The sequence below is a fragment of the Callithrix jacchus genome, chromosome 7 (genome assembly GCF_049354715.1).
Source record: "Callithrix jacchus isolate 240 chromosome 7, calJac240_pri, whole genome shotgun sequence".
Classification (NCBI taxonomy): Eukaryota; Metazoa; Chordata; class Mammalia; order Primates; family Cebidae; genus Callithrix; species Callithrix jacchus.
In genome coordinates this window covers 20,970,207-20,990,051 of record NC_133508.1, presented here as the reverse complement: position 1 = coordinate 20,990,051, position 19,845 = coordinate 20,970,207, and the positions used below count along the sequence as shown (strand labels likewise).

General features: G+C 38.9%; 1 long non-coding RNA gene across 2 annotated transcripts in view; it reads right to left on the bottom strand.

Moving 5' to 3' along the window:
• Positions 1 to 19,845, bottom strand: part of LOC103794118 (uncharacterized) — a 124,727-nt gene that overhangs the window by 77,788 nt on the left and 27,094 nt on the right. For both annotated transcript variants that reach the window (XR_013519571.1, XR_004745520.3), the window contains exon 3: positions 772 to 922. This is a non-coding gene — a long non-coding RNA (uncharacterized LOC103794118). The remainder of the gene's footprint in view (positions 1 to 771; positions 923 to 19,845) is intronic.

Genomic DNA, 19,845 nt, shown 5'->3' with positions numbered 1-19,845 from the left:
TTCTCAGTATATAGAAATAAGTGAACAAAAAAGTACTCTAGGTAGATAAAAGAGAAAAATATTTATGATAAAATACTCAGTGGTATAAAAATGCCTATTGCTTCTAATTTAAAATAAAAATCATGTCTTTCAATCACTGGCAAATTGGTTTTACTTTTGAATTTCTCCTGAGAATATAAACAACTTATAAAATTAATACAGAAGATAAGAATGGAAAATATCCAAGATTTAAAAAAAAAAATAGGGTGGAAGGATATGTCCTACAGTAAGTTAAGACTTACTGTAATTCAAGATAATTTAAAGATATTGACATTAACAATAAATTTAAGAAAACAGAATTGGGTGAAAAACAGACCCTCAAATCCATGGATAATTGATATATAACAGATTTAGTATTACATACCAGCAGGATATGACGGGCTTTTTATAAAATAGTTCTAGCAAAACTGGTTATTCATATTAGAAAAAAATTAAAGGAGCTCATCATGGCTGATGGGAGGCAGGACTGGACTGCGGCTCCAACTTGGACAGACAGAGCAGTGTGTGGAGGTTCACATCACGAGTTTTAGCTCCAGAATGACTACAGGAATAAATCAGGAATCCTGAGAGTACTCTCTGAAGGAAGCAGACTGCTCCTGCAGGGCCCAGGAGACACCCCAAATACTGCCAGTGCCCAAACTGGGGAAGTGGGAAAGGGAGATCCTCTGCCCCCGAACACACACCCCAACTGCAGAAACTGAAGGCCTAGTTTGCAGAAGATTCTGAACTCACCTGGAGCTGAGTCCATTTAGAGAGCCGAGTGAAATACCGGGGTACAGGAAGCAGCAGAAAAGGCCCTGCAAACTCGCTGGCTCCCCAAGCAGGCCGTTCCTGCCTCGCCTCCCAGGATCCTCTGGGAGGGCGGCTAGAGGATGAGGAAAAGCTGCAGAGAGAAGAAAATCTTCAGCTGAACGTTATAACAATTTGAACAGGTGGAGAAGCCTCCTGGCCAGAACGCGGGGGAGGGCACAAATCCAGTGTGTAGACTCCACAGGTGGGGGAAGAACAAAAGCCCCTTTCTTTCACAGCTGGGGCAAGTTCTCACCCCTGCTTGCCCACTGCCTGGAAACAGACTCAGTGCTATTGACATGGGCATAGTGAGAGTGAGACCGGCCATTTGGATTGCATGAGAGCTAGGTGAGGCCCGTGAATGCCAGCTTTCCCTGACTTCCCTGAAAGTCTGCATGACTCAGCAGAGGCAACCATAATCCTCCTAGGTACACAATTCCATTCACCTGGGACCCTCACTCCCACCCCCCACAGCAGCTGCAGCAAGACTCTCTCAAGGAGAGTGTGAGTTCAGACACACCTATCCCTGCCCCTGCCTGATGTTTCTTTCCTACCCTCCCTGGTAGCTGAAGGCAAAGGGTCTTGGAAGTTCTAGAGTCTCGCCCACTGGTTGGTTTCTCTCCATACTACCACAGCTGATGCTCTCTGGAAAGTGCCACTTCCTGGCAGGAGGCAAACCGGCACAAAAACAAAGCATTAAACCACCAAAGCTAAGAATTCTTACAGAGTTCTTTTCCTCCTCCATCAGAACAGGTCCTGGTATCCACAGCTAAGAGATACATAGATGGTTCACATCACAGGACTCTGTGCAGACAACCCCCAGTACCAGCCCAGAGCCTGGTACACTAGACTTGCTGGGTGGCTAGACCCAGAAGACAGATAACAATCTCTACAGCTTGGTTCTGAGGAAGTCACATTCATGGGAAAAGGGGAACAGTACTACATCAAAGGAATACCCTGTGGTACAAAAGAATCTGAACAACACCCTTCATTCCTAGACCTTCTCTCTGACAGAGCCTACCCAAATAAGAAGGAACCAGAAAACCAACTCTGGTAATATGACAAAACAAGGCTCTTTAACACCCCCAGAAAAATCATGCTAGCTCACCAGCAATTAATCCAAACCAAGATGAAATCCCTGATTTACCTGAAAAAGAATTCAGGAGGCTAGTAATTAAGCCAATCAGGGAGGCAACAGAGAAAGGTGAAGCCCAATGAAAGGAATTCCAAAAAAATGATACAAGAAGTGAAGGAAGAAATAGTCAAAGAACCCAAAAGCAAATGCAATGAAAACAAAGATAAATAGCCAGGACTTAACTAAAGAGCTTTTGCACAGCAAAAGGAACAGTCAGCAGAGTACACAGACAACCCACAGAGCTGGAGAAAATCTTTACAATCTATACATCTGACTAAGGACTGATACTCAGAATCTACAATGAACTCAAACAAATTCGCAAGAAAAAATATCGCATCAAAAAGTGGGCTAAGGACATGAATAGACAATTCTCAAAAGAAGATGTACAAGTAGCCCACAAACATGAAAAAATGCTCAACATCACGAATGACCAGGGAAATGCAAATCAAAACTGCAATGCATTACCACCTGACTGCTGCAAGAATGGCCATAATTTAAGAAATCGAGAAACAGTAGATGGTGATGTGGATGCAGTGATCAGGGAACACTACTACACTGCTGGTAGCAACGTAGACTAGTAAAGCCGTTATGGAAAGCAGTGTGGAGATTCTTTAAAAAACTAAAAGTAGAACTACCATTTGATTAGTAATCCCACTACTGGTTATCTACCCAAAGGAAAACGAGTCATTATACAAAAAAGATACTTGCACACACATGTTTACAGCAGCACAGTTCGTAATTGCAAAATCATCACACAAACCCAAATGTCCATCAATCAATGAGTGGATAAAGAAACCGTGATGTGTGTGTGTGTGTGTGTGTATACGTATATGATGGAATACTACTCAGCTATGAATTAATGGCATTTGCAGTGACTTGGATGATACTGGAAACTATTATTCTAAGTGAGGTAACTCAGGAATGGAAAACCAAATATTGTATGTTCTCACTGATATGTGGGAGCTAAGCTATGAGGATGCAAAGGCGTAAGAATGATACAATGGACTGGGCGCGGTAGCTCAAGCCTGTAATCCCAGCACTTTGGGAGGCCGAGGCTGGTGGATCACGAGGTCAAAAGATCGAGATCATCCTGGTCAACATGGTGAAACCCCGTCTCTACTGAAAATACAAAAAATTAGCTGGGCACGGTGGCGCGTGCCTGTAATCCCAGCTACTCAGGAGGCTGAGGCAGGAGAATTGCCTGAACCCAGGAGGCTTAGGTTGCGGTGAGCCGAGATCGCGCCATTGCACTCCAGCCTGGGTAACAAGAGCGAAACTCCGTCTCAAAAAAACAAAAAACAATGATACAATGGACTTCAGAGACTTGTGGGGAAGGGTGGGAGGGGAATGAGATATAAAAGACTCTCCAAATAGGTGCAGTTTATACTGCTTGGGTGATGAGTGCACCGAAACCTCACAAACCACCACTAAAGGACTTACTCCTGTAATCAAACACCACCTGTACCCCAATAACCCGTGGAAAAATTAAAAATAATTTTTTTTAATTAAAAACACATTTCTACCTTGCAGTAGGAAATTAAAGTACATACCCTGCCTCCCAGCCCGACTTCTCTACTGAGATATTTGAGCTTTCATCTTTGTTAAAGAGCTTAATTCAGAGTTTTTCTCCCGAAAGATTTTAGAAATGACCCCAACACTAATCAGAAAAGAGTTGAACTAGCAGAAGTAAATTGTTCCAGATTTTTATTAAATTTAAATAGATTCAAATGTTACTTTAAGAAATAGTTGGACAATTTTATTATCCAAAAAATATATATACCTAATATTAATTTGACATAGAAAAATAACCCAATAGCAAATCTTCATTAACTATGAACTGACAAGTAGCAGAAGAGAAGATTTTAAAAGCCAATAGACATGCTTGCCCTCACTATAATTAGAAAATTGAGAATTTACACAAGAAGGTACAATTTTGTAACCATCAGATAGAGAAAGATTAAAAATCTGTATTACTAAGTGAGGATCAGATTACAGGGAATTGGGAATTCTGACACAGTGCTTGAGAGAATGTCAGCATGATTAAACTATTGTCAAGAGCAAATTATAAAGACTGAGTTAAACTGAAAATGCTTGTGACCCTGGGACCTAGCCATGCCACTTCTTGTACATACCACAGAGAAGCCCTCATACAAGGCACAATGGATATTTGTGAAAGAGAACAATTAGAAATAAACTGGGCCACAAAGACAAGAGTCTGGATGAATACACTGTTTTCTATCATATAATGGAATATTGTAACATTATGCTAAAACTGTAATTAACATAATAGAATGAATTAAATTTAAGCATATTAATTCAGATACATCTTAGAAGATTGATATTTATCCAGAACAAAACATGTTGGAATATAATATTAGTTATATTAAAAATATATTTTGTTAATGGTTACCAACATGTTATTAAAATTGTAGAAGTATTTACTGAATGATAAATACGAATCTACGGTAGGCATTACCTCTGGGGAGAGAGAATGAAAAATGAAATTATAGTGAGGAACACAGAGGGCTTCAAAACACCCAGTCACGTTTTATAGCTTAAAATAATCAGAGACAAATGTGACAAATAGCAGATATTTATGCAATAAGGTGTTATGAGTAAGAACCTTCATTTCTTGTCAATCTGAAATATTTTCAAAACTTCTAAAAGTTACAAAAGCATTAACTGCAATCTTATTTTGCATCACAAAGGTCTGAGATACTGAGTGATACCAGTAAAGGAAACTTGGAGGCAGTATGAAAATTAGTTGCTTTACCTGATTTCCTTTTTAAACTAAAGACAAACATTATGCAAATAGTCCAGTTCTGATATTTCAGCTTTTCTCTGATTATAGCATTGGGTGGTCATTTTTCAAACCTCTATAGGGGGGAAATTCTGAATTAGGCACTTTAAAGCCTGCAAACTAATTTGGATGATGGAGTGACACAGTGGATAATGATGCCTTAGTCCTGACAGTGTCCTGCCGCATCAATCCTACTTAAGATAAAGAAATTCTTTTTCTTTGGATAATTCAACAGCTTCTTGTGGCGACTGCTTGTTTTATGTAGAGTAAGAGTACCATGACCCTTGTTAAAAGGTGTTTGAATAGGAAAATGAAAAATGTTAATAGCTGTGTGCCTTCCAATATAACTCCCACCTTTCAGTGCTGTTATTATTAGTACTGTTACTTGTCTGAAGATTTCATTAGAGGACATCTAAAATAGTCCCAGTCACATGGTACTGTAACCTTCACTCTTTCTGATTTCCCATAAAAATAATACAACCAATATTTATTGAGGATTCACAACGTTGTAGATGTTATATTATCACATTATGTATGTCTTATAGCAAATACTCTGTAAGGGAGTTATTCCAATCTGACAGATGAGCAAACTGAGATTGGAAATGTTACACTTCCATTTCTGGCACACTACTGTTCAATGTTAGAAACAATATTGTATGATGCAGACATTAAATTAGTGGTCTTCCATGTTTGATAGACAGCAGTTATCTGGAGAGCTTTTAAATGGCACCAATTCCTGAAATTGAGATTTGCATGAAGGATAATTTTTTAGGTAGTAAGGGAATAACCCTGTAAGGAGGTGAGAGAAGCAGGATTGGACAGAGGGTGACTGAGAACTTTGAGGTCTTTGTGAACGGGGCCTCTGGTATCTTAGCAGAGGATGAAATCTCGGAAGACTTCAAAATTGTCCTCATTGGAGACAGAGAGCTGGGCCTGTGTATTCTTACATTGGCTGATCTTTAGACTGCTCCAGGGAAGGCCATTTACTTCTGATGTGGGCATTTGCTGGAAAGGAACTCAGCTATGTGCTCTGTGAAGCAGGAGGAGGTCTTGAGCCCTGGAGATAGAGGCTGCAGTGAGTTACGACCAAGTCCCCGAACTATACAGTCTGGATGACAGAGCAACCCCATCTGTAAGAAAAAAGAAATCTGAAGGAAGAGTTCCCAAACCTGCTCCTCACCTATGGAAAGTGAAGCCCAGCAGTGTTCAGTGAGTATGGATTCTGCTGATTGGAATAAACCTTTCTGAAGATATTTCCCTTCAGTGTTGTGACATGTGCCCTGGACTCTTGATGAGATAATTGGCTAGGACTGCTCTCAAATGGAAACTACCCCTACGAGGTGTAATCAAGCATGAATCTGCATGAAGAAACAAGAATCCAAGAGTAAGCTTTATTCTGGTATGTAGAAGGTTTAGGCATTTCTTGGTAATTTATTGACTATTCATGTGACTGAGTGTTCCCCTATGCCAGGAACATTTTTTTTTCCCCCAAAGAATATCTGGCAGTATTTTATAAAAGACTTACCATAGGAACCTTTAATCTTTAATGCCTGCAATAGAATAGTAGTAATATTCCCAGAGCAGCACAGAGAGACATCTGTACAACCCTGTTGTTGTTTACCATATTCACCTAAACATTGAAGGAGCATTTTTTTTTAAATGCCACTGCATGCCAGAAAAAAACGAGCACTTGTTTCAAAATACATACTCCTAGGCCACATTCCCAGAGAGCTTAATGTTGTTATCTATGGTGAGCCACTAATTAGCATTTTAATAACTATTGCAGGTTATTCTGATGAAGGTGCTATTCAAACTCCTCTCAGAGCAAATAAATTTAAAGGGCTATGGGAAGCACTGGTATCAACTGAAATTTTTTTTAGGTTCAGGGGTACAAGTGCAGGTTTGTGACACAGGTAAACTTATGTCATGGGGTTTGTTATACAGATTAATTCATCACCCAGGTATTAAGCCTAGTAGCAATTAGTTATTTTTCCTGATCCGGTCCCTCCTCCCACCCTCCACCCTCTGGAAGACCCCAGTGGGTGTTGTTCCCTTCTATGTGTCCGTGTGTTCTCATCATTTAGCTCCCACTTATAAGTGAGAATATGTGGTATTTGTTTTTTTGTTCCTGTGTTAGTTTACTAAGGATAATGGCCTGTAGCTCCATCTATGTCCCTGAAAAGAACATATTCTCATTCTTTTTTATGGTTGCATAATATTCCATGGTGTTTTTGTACCACATTTTCTTTATTCAGTCTATCACTGCAGTTTTGTTTTTTAAATAATCAATTGCTTTATAAAGCAATGGCGTATACCATTGTAACATAACTACTACAACTGTTGCAGACAATAATTTCATGCCTTTTCGTTTTCCAGGAGAAAGGGGAAAAGGACAAACACCTTTTGAATGCCTTTTGCAGGCTAGACAGATTTCACAGTTTGCTGAATTCTTAGAGTAACAGTGACATGACGGTTAATTATTAGTTAATTTTTTTATGGCATACTCTATTTTAAGTAATACTTAAAGCAAGCTAAAATTAGTCATATTCTAACGTTAGAGATGGGAGAAAATGAAATTCAAAAATATTTAGGTATTTTTTGAGTTTACCGAACATACGATGGCAAAAATTGAACTCGAACTAAAGTCTACCTCTGTAATACTTTCTTCTTCCAAGACTTTTGCAGAATTAAAACTAATTTTATAGAGGAAAAATATCTAGTGTCTCTGTGTGTCTCTGAGAGTAAAGGCAGATAATAAATAAAAGAGATCATGGGTAATCATTAGCCCTCACCAAATTTTCCCGCATTTTACTTTCAGAAGTATTGATATTTAGATTTGAGGTTGAAATTTTTCATGCTTTTTCTGAGCCTGAAGTTAATTTTCTTCTAGAACATATAATTGAGAGCAGTGCATGAATGGAAAATAGTGGTTTTTTTTTTCATTTGAACTGCATTCTTTGGCTATTTTTATCTTTGAAAAACTTGAAAGGCCAAGCTTTAGAGCTGAAATGTTCCATATATCCAGTTTTACTTAGGAAGAGACTATTGGCATAAGAACAATGGAAAAGCTGAGTACCATGGTCAATAAATAATTGAAAAAATTGCTTTGAATATGAACAACATGAAATCTGTGTTGTCATCTAATGACTTGAAATGTAGCTCTGGTTTGTCTCATATTTCTTTGTAGAATTAGATGTTTCCTTGTAGGAAAATTAAATGTCCTTTATTTACCCTTTGGGTATGTCTACAAATTATTTCCAATAGTTGATTTGTGATTTTAAACATTCAACTAAGAAGAAAAGTTTTTCTCTTGTCTTTTCTTCTTAATTGCCATGTACATCTCTTTTCAAGTACTCCTTTTCATACTCAGTTTTTTAAAAACTGTAAAATGCCTTTTTTGAATAGATTTGATTGAAATGTTATTATATTGAAAAATTGAAACTAATTGGAAAGTTGAATGTTGTCCAAATATAGGAGAAAGTTTTAGTATTTACCCAATGAAACACTAGGGAAAAATTAAGAGTTCTTTTTTTTTTTTTTTTAAGATTACTGTGTTTTATACAAAAAAATCACAATATATGATTAAGTGGAAAAGTAGGAAACAAAATTATTTCAATTTTTTTGTAAAGTATATCAAACATCCAAAAAACAACCTATAAAATATATTGAACAATTCCATCAAATCTAAACTTAATGCTCTATATTTGTAAGACATTTTAAACACAGAAACAAGATTTCAAATAGGGCTCAGGCTCTCAGCACTGTCCTTTTTTGTTTTGTTTTGTTTTCGAGACAGAGTTTTGCTCTTGTTGCCAGGCTGGAGTGCAATGGCGTAATCTCAGCTCACTGCAACCTCTATCATCCAGGATCAAGCAATTCTCCTGCGTCAGCCTCCCAAATAGCTGGGATTACAGTCATGTACCACCATGCCAGGCTAATTTTTTATATCTAGTAGAGATAGGGTTTCACCATGTTGGTCTGGCTGGTCTTGAACTCCTGACCTCAGGTGATCTACCTTCCTCGGCCTCCCAAAGTGCTGGGATTACAGATGTGAGCCACCACGCTTGGCCACACTATCCTTTTTGAATCCATGTTATTCACTCAATCCTCAGTTAACCAGTAGTAGGACCTCATGTTTATCATTCTTATCCATGGTTTTATACTGATAAACATATTTTTATATATGTAAGCAGTACATAGAAATTAGGTGCAACATTTAAAATTTAATGTAAATTTGATAAATTTTCAGACTCTGCAACTTGCTTTTAATCCCCTTCCCAACATTATATTTTTTAGATTTATTCATGCCATACGTATAGATTCAATTTATTCATTTTTTTCTGTTAGGTAACGTTGTATTAGTTAACTATGCTACAATTTATCTGTTCTCCTGTGGATGGACTTTTAGTTTTTTTCTATTTATTCACTAATATGAACAATGCAACTGAACCTCATTGAATGCCAGTTTCTTAGTATGTGCACCTATAACTAGGATTCCTGGATCATTGAGCAAGACCATTTGCAACAATTAGATTGTTCAAGACTATTTCTGATATGATTTGGCTGTGCCCCCACCCAAATCTCACCTTGAATTATAGCTCCCATATTTCCCGTGTGTCATGGGAAGGACCTGATGGGAGATAATTGAATCATTAGGGTGGTTTCCCCTATACTGTTCTCATGGTAGTGAATGAGTCTCACAAGATCTGATGGTTTTATAAGGGGAAACCCCTTTTGACATAGTTTTGTTAGACATTTAAATTTTTCCCAAAAGATGAATGAGACATTACAGAATATCGTTTTAATTGGAGTTTTCCTGATGCAACCTTTTGTAAGTGCTTTGGCTATGCTAGTTTCCTTTTCATCAATTGCTTGTTTTCTTTTCTTTGTTTCTTTTTTTTAAAATTGGGATCTTTTTTTCTTATTGGGCCATACAAATTCTTTAGGTATTCAGAAAGCTAATTCTACATTGGCTAAAATTCTCCAATTTTGTTCATTCTAAAAAATTGTAGTAACGATTCTTGGTAAGTTTTCTGTACAAATTTTAGAAGCACATTTTAAGTTTGACAGAATCCTGGTTGAGGTCTTGATTGGGACTGCATGAAACTTACAGTGCAATTGGGGGGAAATGAACACTTTTCTTATATTTCCTCCAAACCACAAGCATGTTATATCTTTTCACTTATTTGGATTCTTTATGTCCTTCCCAAGTATTTTATACATTCCTCAGCAGAGATCTTGCATACTTCTTGTTAAGTCTATTTCTAGGTACCTTGTTTTTTTATCATGAATGTGATCCTTTTGTTGGCGAAATATCTTTTTTTTTTTTTTAAGGGTATTGCTTTTTTGGTGGTTTTGGAGAATACATCATAGTGAGAGAAAAACTCAGTTAAAGTACTACAGATGTAGGGAACAATAATGTTGAAAGAGGCATATAGAAAATGAGTAACTGAAACGAATTTCATAAGAGGACTTGATTCATGGAAGAAAAACCTTAATTACAGTGGCAAAAATATCTGTATAAAGTAGAAATTGGTTTCAGTAACAGTAAAGAATATGCGCTAGAAAGTAGAGACAACTGGATGTAAATGCCTTCGGGAAGGTTGTTTGTTATTCACATTTTCCAAGAGAAGGGGTTGGGCTTTGGTAGGCAGGACCACGCAGGGACGTGCCTGGGTCAGTCAGGAGGCAGAAGCAGAGAGGAGAGGGCAGAGGCACAGTCTTTACTATGGTTTTTACAGAAAAAAAAAAAAAATGGGAAAGACAGGCAAAGCAGCTGATCAGGCTTAGGATTAGATGAAGAATTGCAGCAGGCTCTAGGCTGCAGGGGTGCCCTCTCCTTGTCTTGGCATCTGGCTTTGGGTTATTTAGGGCAGTAGGGTAGTATCCCAGACTTGAGGAGCCTGATAAAAGGAGGTGGGTGGGGGTATGGACTCAGGATTGGTTGATTTGCAAATCCAAGACGTGCTCTGGGATGAACTGCTTGCCATCTCCAGGCATTAGCTAACCCAGGAAGTGGGGGGGTCTCTCCCTGAGTCCATAAATTTCCAAGATAGCAAAGCATCATAGAATATAGAAAATTCTAAAAACATGATTACTATAAGCATTATTAATAAAGTTGCTATAAACTTTGCATACAGCTTTTTTGTGGATGTATACTTTTATTTCTCTTGGGTAAACATCATGCAACCGAGTCGTATGATAAGCATATGTTTAACTTATAAGAAGCTGCCAACGTCTTTTTCAAAGTGGCTGCACCATACACATTGACACAGAGAGTGGAAAAGTAGACATTGGAGACTCCAAAAGGTGGGAAATGAGAAAGGCTGAAAAATTACCTGTTGGGTACAATGTTCATTATTTGGGTAATGGAACACTAAAAGTTCAGATTTCACCACTATGTATTATGTCCATGTCATGAAAATGTACTTGTACCCCTGAAATCTATGAAACTAAAAATAAAAATAAGACAAGGTAGATGTACCATTTTGCATTCCCACCAGCCATAACGGATTTTCCTTATTCATGTTAGCACTTGGTATTGCCTTTGTTTTGCTTTTAGATCTAGTCATTCAAGAAATGTATTGACTGTGGTCCCAGCTGCTCAGGAGGCTGAGGTAGGAGGATCTCTTGAGCCTGAGAGGTGGAGGTGGATGAGGCAAGATCATGCCACTGCACTTCAATCCAGGCAACAGAGCAAGACCCTGCCTCAAAAAAAAAAATTGATATGCTATCGTGGTTTTAATTCGTATGCATCTTTTCATGAACTTATTTGCCATTGCATATCTTTTTCACTTAAACATCTGTTCAAATATTTTGTGTATTTTTTAATTAGTTTCTTTGGTCATTATTAAATTATAAAGTCCAGATATAGTCTGGATACAATAACTTTATGAGATATATGTTGCAAATATTTTTGTTTTTACGATTATTAATAAATGCCAAGTTTTATTATCTTTTAAATCCTTTTAAATTATGTGCTTTTTCTTTAATCTGTTATTGTGGCTGATTGTGTAAACATTTTCTAATTTTTGAACTACATTAAATTCCTGGAATGAATGTCAATCGATAGTGCTAGTTTAATACTTCGTTGCATTTATTCACTAATATGTTCTCCTAAATTTTATACTCATAGATAATCTATAGTTATCTCTTTTCTACCGGCCTTCCTGCATTCTTAATATCAGTGTTATTCTAGTCAAATGATACAAACTGGTTAATTACTCTTTATCTTAATTTTCTGAAATAGATTGTATAAGAGTAGCTACCTCTTGCATAATCAAACATATCAGGTCCCAAGTCAGCTCCCTTTATTATTATTATTACATTTTTAGTCCTGCAGACTTATTTCTGGGAATGCTCATTATTTTTCTCCAGTCTGCATTGGGATTGGATGGATCCTTGGCTTCCTGCACAGCTTTTGTTCAACAGCGTCCTGGGAATTCTTTTCACTTTTTTCTGCTTTGTGTGCTCTGTTTGTGGGATCTACTCTTTCTTTTTACTCTCACTTTGGTGGAACATAACCTCCCAAAGCCTGAAAAATGATCCATGGGGAATACATTTCTCCTGAGAACTTGCATGTCTGAATATGTCTAGCCTATACTTGCACTTTATTTATTATTTGACTGGAAATAGAATTCTAGATGATAAACCATTTTCCTATACATTTTGAAGGCAATTTTCTATTCTCTTCTGTCTTTTAGAGTAGTTATGGAGTAAGTTGACGTCATTCTGATATGTTTGGTATGTGGCCTAAACCTGTCCCTCTAACCCTCTTCTTGTCCCTACAAATTCCTGAAATACCAGAATGATAATTTTAATATCTGTCAGTTTGTTAGGCAACATGTGATATCTCATTACTTAATGAAATCTCAAAGAATATTTGAACTGAAAGGCTTGGAGTCACCTTATGGATTCCTTTCTGCATACTGAGGCAAGAAAATCCACATACACTAATGTCTTCACTAAGTGGAGAAATCCACCAGACACGGGACATGAGTTAAATTAGACCCATTTGTCAAATAGATGGAATTCTATTCACATTTACTCCATTTATCAAATGAGACAGCTCTTCCTTCTATGTGATTTTCCTCCCTGCTTTCATTTACTTCATGTGGAAGAGAAAAGTCAATAGTTTGGAGTGAATGCCAGGAAAAGAGAGTGCTCACCACAGATTTCGATTGTAATATACTCACATATAAAATGTCTTTAAGCCAAGTGATTAAACGAAAAGTTAGAACCTATTGCTGGCATATTGATATGACCTAAAAGACATATATATTAGTTGTAAGTTACCTCATAAATTAAAACAGCTTCTGAAATTTTAACATTATGTTGAAGTGAAACTCATGGCAGTATACATGATTTGTTTTACCAATTTATCTTAAATAGGATAAGGATGTCAAGACATGAAAAAAACAATCCAATAAAGGATATGTCTTAATACAGAGATAATGATAAAGCATAATGCCAAACAAGCTAGAAATACAAACTATAGAATTAGCTACCCAGAAATACCTATGCTCCATCCCTCACCCAAAAGTCACACTCCATCTCTCCTCTTCTCATCCTGCACTCCGTGTTCAGGGTGCTAACCTAGTTAAACTTCAGCCTTCCTTCTTCTCCAGGTTCGGACTGGTAATGAAGTGATGTCATTTGTCTGGGGTTCGTACCCGAGGTTCATCATCTAACACCAAGGAAACCGAGGATGTGGACATACAGGAAGTGAGTTTAAGAGCGGAGATTTAACAGGTGAGAGGAAAGAGAAATGCTCTCTCTCACAGAGAGAGAAGGACTGCTGAGTGAGTCTTCTTCCGGTTCCATGGTGAAATGCATGGTTTGTTTGTTTGTTTGTTTGTTTTTGAGATGGAGTCTCGTTCTGTCTCCAGGCTGCAGTGCCGTGGCGCAATCTTGGCTCACTTCAACCTCTGCCTCCCAGATTCAAGCAATCATCCTGCCTCAGCTTCCCAAGTAGCTGAGACTATAGGTGTGTGAAACCACGTCCAGCTAATTTTTTAAAAATATTTTTGGTAGAGATGGGGTTTCACCATGTTGGCCAGGATGGTCTCGATCTCTTGACCTTGGCCAATCCACTAGCCTTGGCCTCCCAAAGTGCTGGGATTACAGGCGTGAGCCACCATGCCGGGCCCCCACCCCAATCTTTTATTACACAGATGGTGTCTCTATCTGGCCAGCACCAAGTTGCCTGCTTTTTTACTGCACATGTGACAAGAAAGAAAAGGGCAGAGAGAACCTCCGTGTTGAATATACCTGGCTTCCAGGTATCCCTTTTCTATTGGCACAGCTGTCAGCATTTACCTACATAAGCTTTAGCTTGCTTATCTATGCTTGCAGCTTGATTTTTTAGTTTACCTTTTGTTAGAAAAGAAATGATTTGGGGGCTTCTTTTTAGTAAAAGGGAAACCTTACTGAAGACTCTCTTACTGTCACTATCTGCCTACATAATTTCTTTCTAGCTCCTGTATCAGTAATGTCCAATGAGAAATGCTGGGAGAAGATCAGAAGGCAGGAGGTGAGACAGGAGTATTTGTACCTCACCCTCACAATGTCACCGCCGCTCACTTCCAGCCTGGCGGGGTGGCAGCCCTCTACAATACAACTGCTGGCTTCTCTTACACAGTCACCACTCTCCCTAGGTTCTGGTGGTAAGTTCCTCCCCGTGCTTCTTCCAGCCAGAGGGTGTTAATGGCTTCTGACTTTTACTAGTCAGGGTTCTCTAGAGGGACAGGTCTAATAGGACAGATGTACATATGAAGGGGAGTTTAGTAAGAAGTATTGACTCACATGATCACCAGGTGAAGTCCCACAATAGACCTGAGGAGCAAGGAAGCCAGTCCGAGTCTCAAAATCTCAAAAGTAGGAAGCCGACAGTGCAGCTTTTAGTCTGTGGCTGAAGGCCTGAGAGCCTCTGGCAAACCACTGGTGTAAGTCAAAGAGTCCAAAACCTGACGTACTGGAAGTCCAATGTTAGAGGGCACGAAGCATCCACCGTGCGAGAAAGACGAAGGCAGGAAGATTCAGCAAATTAGCTTCTCCCACATTCTCCTGCTTGCTGTATGCTAGCTGAACTGGCAGCTGGTTAGATGCTGCCAACCCAGATTGAGGGTGGGTCTGCCTCTCCCAGTCCACTGACTCAAATGTTAATCTCCTTTGGCCACACCCTCACAGACACACCCAGGAACAATACTTTGCATCCTTTAATCCAATCACATTGACAAGCAATATTAACCATCATACTACTTCGTTAGAGGTTGGTGCAGCACCACAGTCCCCTGGTTAATTTCTATTCACTTACACTCTTTTGAGTGTGCTGACACTTCCTCCCAAAACTCTGACTGATACAGCCCATGTGCCAGCCCCCTCTCCCATCATATTCTGGTATGTACATTTTACTCCAGCTATAAGGAACTATCTAAAGATACCCCAAAGCCCCTAAGCTTTAAGTATACCAGTTATTTTCATTTCTCTTCACATCCCTCTCATATCAGCTATTTAAAACTCCCTTCAAAGTTGATCTTCATGGGAGACCCTTGCTTGACTCCTGAACATATCTTAAATGTCTAAAGTCTATGCATGTTTGCATACACCTTATCATTACATTTTCAAATACTTCGGTAATTTCGTTTTTGATTGATACATTGTAATTGTGTATATTTTGGGGATACTTTGATATTTTAATACATGTAAACAATATATAATGATTAAATCAGGGTAACTGGGATATTTATTCCTTCAAATAGCTGTTTTCTTTGTGTTGGGAACATTACAATTCTTTTTTTCCAGCTGTTTTGAACTATGCAGTAAGTTATTGTTAACTATAATTACTGTACTTATTATTCAGTAATTTTTAAACTTACTTTTCTAGGCCCCTGTCTACACTGAATGGAAAGCATCTTTAGAGCAAATATTAATTATTTAAAAATTTTTTAATTTGAAAATTTTTAGACATGGAGTCTTCCTCTGCTACCCAGGCTGGAGTGCAGTGGCATGATCATAGTCCACTGCACCCTCAAGCTCCTGGACTCAAGTGATTCTCCCACTTCAGCCCCCCAAAGTTTTAGAATTGTAGGTGTGAGCCACTGCACCCTGCCCAGATGTTATACCTTCATCATTGTCTCTTCGGCATTGAGGAAGAGTCTGTTGGTACAGATCAATGACTAAAAAGAGACTGTAAGCATTGAAGGGAACCGAGAGATTACTCCAGTTGTTGAACACAGAAAATAATATCTTGGTGACTATAAATCAAAAGGAAGAAGAAAAAGACTATAAAAGGTTAATATGAATAATTTCAAAGCTTCGGATACCAGTGCGACAAGTTAGAACGTACAGAGAGGCAAATGGCTTAGGAGGAAAAAGAAGCCAAAGGCGTCTCTGGGATGCAGGTGGAGGGGTGGACAGCAGCTTTGGGGACGCCAGTGAGGCTGGATACAAATATGGGCATGTTTATGCTTTGGGGAATTGAGGCCAATATACTGGCTGAGATTTCAGAAGAAAATAGTCTTGTGTGAGCTGTGTGAGATCAAGGTATCTGGGCAAGGAGCCCATGCAGCAGAAGCCCCGAAGAAAAGAGAGATGAGAGGAGAGAGCGCCCTGTTTCTTGGTGCCACTGAGATTTTGATGGAGGGGTTTCCAGGAAGACAGGGTTAGGGACAAAAGTAACAGGTGAGGGGAAAGAAAAGGTCGGCAGGATTGAGAATTAATAACCCATTGCATATTTTGGAGGCAGAAGTCAGACTGTGAGGGTTGAGGAAGGAATAGGAAGGAGAGGGCAGAGAAAGGACGTGCAGTTTTTAGAAATTTTGAGGGGATGATGATGTGAAAAGGAAGGAGCCTTTTGAAATGGGTAGGGAAGCCTACCTACAATTTCTTTGAAATTGTTTCCAAAAACATATAGAGTGACATTTTCTTTTTTCTTTTCTTTTTTCCTTTACTCTTTCCTTTCTTCCTCTGCCCTCCTCTCCTCCTCTCCTTTCCTTCTTCTTTCCTTCTCTTTCTGTTTTTTTCTTGAGACAGGGTCTTACTCTATCTTCCAGACTGGAGTGTAGTGATGCAACCACAGCTCACTGCAGCCTGAGCCTCCTGGGATCAATTGATCCTCCCACCTCAGCCTCCTGATTCTCTGGGTCCATGCCACCACACCAAGCTGATTTTTAATTTTTTTGTAGAGACAAGATCTCACTACATTGGCCAGGCTGGTCTTGAACTCCCGGCCTCAAGCAGTTCTCCCACCTCCCCTAAATGCTAGGATTATAGTCATGAGTCATTGCGCCTGGCTGGAAATGCCATTTTCAATCTCATCTATGCTTCTGCATTTGCAATTTACCTCTGCTGTCCTTTGGTTGAGAGGTAATCATTGGCAGCATCATGCAGTCCAGCCTTCCAGGACACAGATTTGTGTATACCTTATTTTTATAACCATGTACAGCACATTTACACTTTGCTTTATAGCATTGCCTCAGCCATTCTGCCAATGATGCTCCCAAGACTTCAGTATGTTCTCTTTCGATCTCTTTAATGGAGTGAACTGTTTACTTCATTCAGACATTCTTATGCCCCTTTCTTGTGCTCCTTATGCCCCATTTCCAGTCTGCACTTCCCCTTTTTTTAGTGAAACTCCTAAAGCAAGTCTTGGCATTTGATAGCCCATTCAAGTTTAAGGTTCTGGAATTTGGTTTTTCCTATCAGAAAATAGAAAACATCCACTGAGAACTCATGATTAAAAGGAAAAGAAATGATCCTAGTTCCCTGATTTAATAAAGAGAAAGAAACAGTGCTCATTTCTTCCTAAGAAAGCTTTCAATCAAATTAAGAACACTAAGAGGGGGCCACCGTGGCTCCAGCCAGTTGTCCTGGTGCTTGAGGAGGCGAGGCCATGAGTTCAAGGCCAACCTGAGCAACGTTACATGCTCTCATTGATTGACAAAAGAACACTAAGATTTTTATTACACAGAAGCTCCCAAGATGACTTTATAGGACTGGATAATCATCTAATTCATTGCAGGAAAAGCTTGAAAAGGTGAATGCAAATGCCACTGTGGTGCTTCCTCAGAAAACAGCAAGTGAAGAGCAAGTTGATGAGACATATGACAAAATAAACCCTGTGAGCAGACACGTGTGACAGACCCAGCTGCAAAAGTGGAAAGTGTGAACTGTGTTATTTCAGTTAGGGTAAGGAAATAAAATGTGATTCTAAAATGGAAAAAAAAAAAAAGAGTAAGCTTGGAGATAATAGCAGCTGCTGAAATTGAAGAGTTGGCACCTTACTTGCAAAAGGTATATAGGAAGAATAGACCCAGAGGGAAAATGTAAGAAAATATCTAGAGGTGGGTGGATTTTTCCTTTTTTTCCCCCTGTCATTGCATTTGAAGATCAATTCTGCCTTGGAGGGCTCAAAATTCTTTGTATTCTTGCCGTGGTGATAATAATCTATGTTGCAGCTCAGCTTGTGCAGTCTAAGGTCACAAGCATAGGAATTCTATTATGATGGTGCCTGATTTGGTGATAGAGAAAAAATGAAGAGGACAACTTGTACTGTTAATAGAGTAAGTAGATTCCTAAATGTTAGTAGACATGCAATTACATTTTTGAGCCCATCAATGCAAGTTTTGAAGTTCAGTATTCTGACATTTGGATGTAGGTAAATAAATGATGGTCACTGCTATCTATCCTTCAAAAACTTAGAAATGGTGGGAAAGCTTGAAATCGTGGCTTCTCTGTAGAATTTGAAAAACAGAAGCTGGATCCTTGTTCCCAAGCAATGTTGGAACTAAAGGAGAGTAAGAGAGTAAACTGGAGTGGGGTGAAACAGTATTTTTTAACATGCTTTTATTTAACTTCTTCTTTACCTCTTAAAAAGTGTTTCTACCTGTCATTCTGTACTCTAATTTTCTGATTCTGAATATTTCAATTTTGCATGCATTCTCTTCTAAACAGTAACAGGAAATATTTTTCAGGGGATCTTATATTGTATTTAAGGTTCTTTTTGTTTTATTTATGTACCTATGTATTTATTTACTTTTTTGAGACAAGGTCTCACTCTGCCACTCAGGCTGGAGTGTAATTGTGTGACCTTGGCTCACTGTAGCCCCAGCTTCCCGAGCTCAAGTGATTCTCCCACTTGTCAGCCTCCTGAGTAGCTGTGGCTACAGGTGTGTTCCACCATTCCTGGCTATGATTATTATTCTTATCTGTAGAGATGGGGTTTCACCATGTTGCCCAGGCTGTCCTTGTATTCCTGAACTCAAGCAATCTGCCAGCCTGGGCCTCCCAAAGTGCTGGGATTCCAGGTATGAGATATCATGCCTGGCCTTTATATTATATTTCTTCTCAGAGCCTGGGACACTCAGATGTCTTCTCCCTTTGAACAGTAAAAGTCATGCTCTTTGCACCTAGGAATTGTATAACTATTTAACTTTAAGAAAAAAATCATTGAAATGATGACATAAACTCCTCCATTAAATATATTCACAAGGACTTTCCACTTGATGGAAATCAATATTGTACCAGATCTGTCCTTCATAAAATTCAGGAGTAATGTCACTGTCTTAATAATACCTTACCCAAAGCACTTCGGCAGACACTTCTAAAGCAACCGTTACACCTAAGGCAGCATTGTAGATGAAGAGGAGATTTCCTGGTGGCTCTGGCAGGAATGTGTAGAGGTGATCTGCAGAGTCAATGTGTTCAGCTTCCCATGTGAATTACATATCCCTGAGAGGTTATGAAGACGGAACCCATTTTCCCATGTACCTATCAAGATGACATGTTATATTCCCTCTGTTTATATGAAGAAAAGCAAATTTACCCAGGTATTCTTGATACCGTCCATGGCAGAGGTTACTGTTTTGTTGCTAGTATCCACTTCTGGTTCAACTTTTTCTTTGGAGACCCATTCTATCACCAATCTCAGTCCGTTTGAGAATTATTGATATTACCCTTGGCTGCAGGGACAGCACGTGACTCAAGTCAGGCTTATTGTTCTCCCAATCACAACGATTGGCTCAGGAATGGGCAAGAGCCCTAACCAAAATCAGGGAGATAATATCTCTGGAAAATTGCAGAA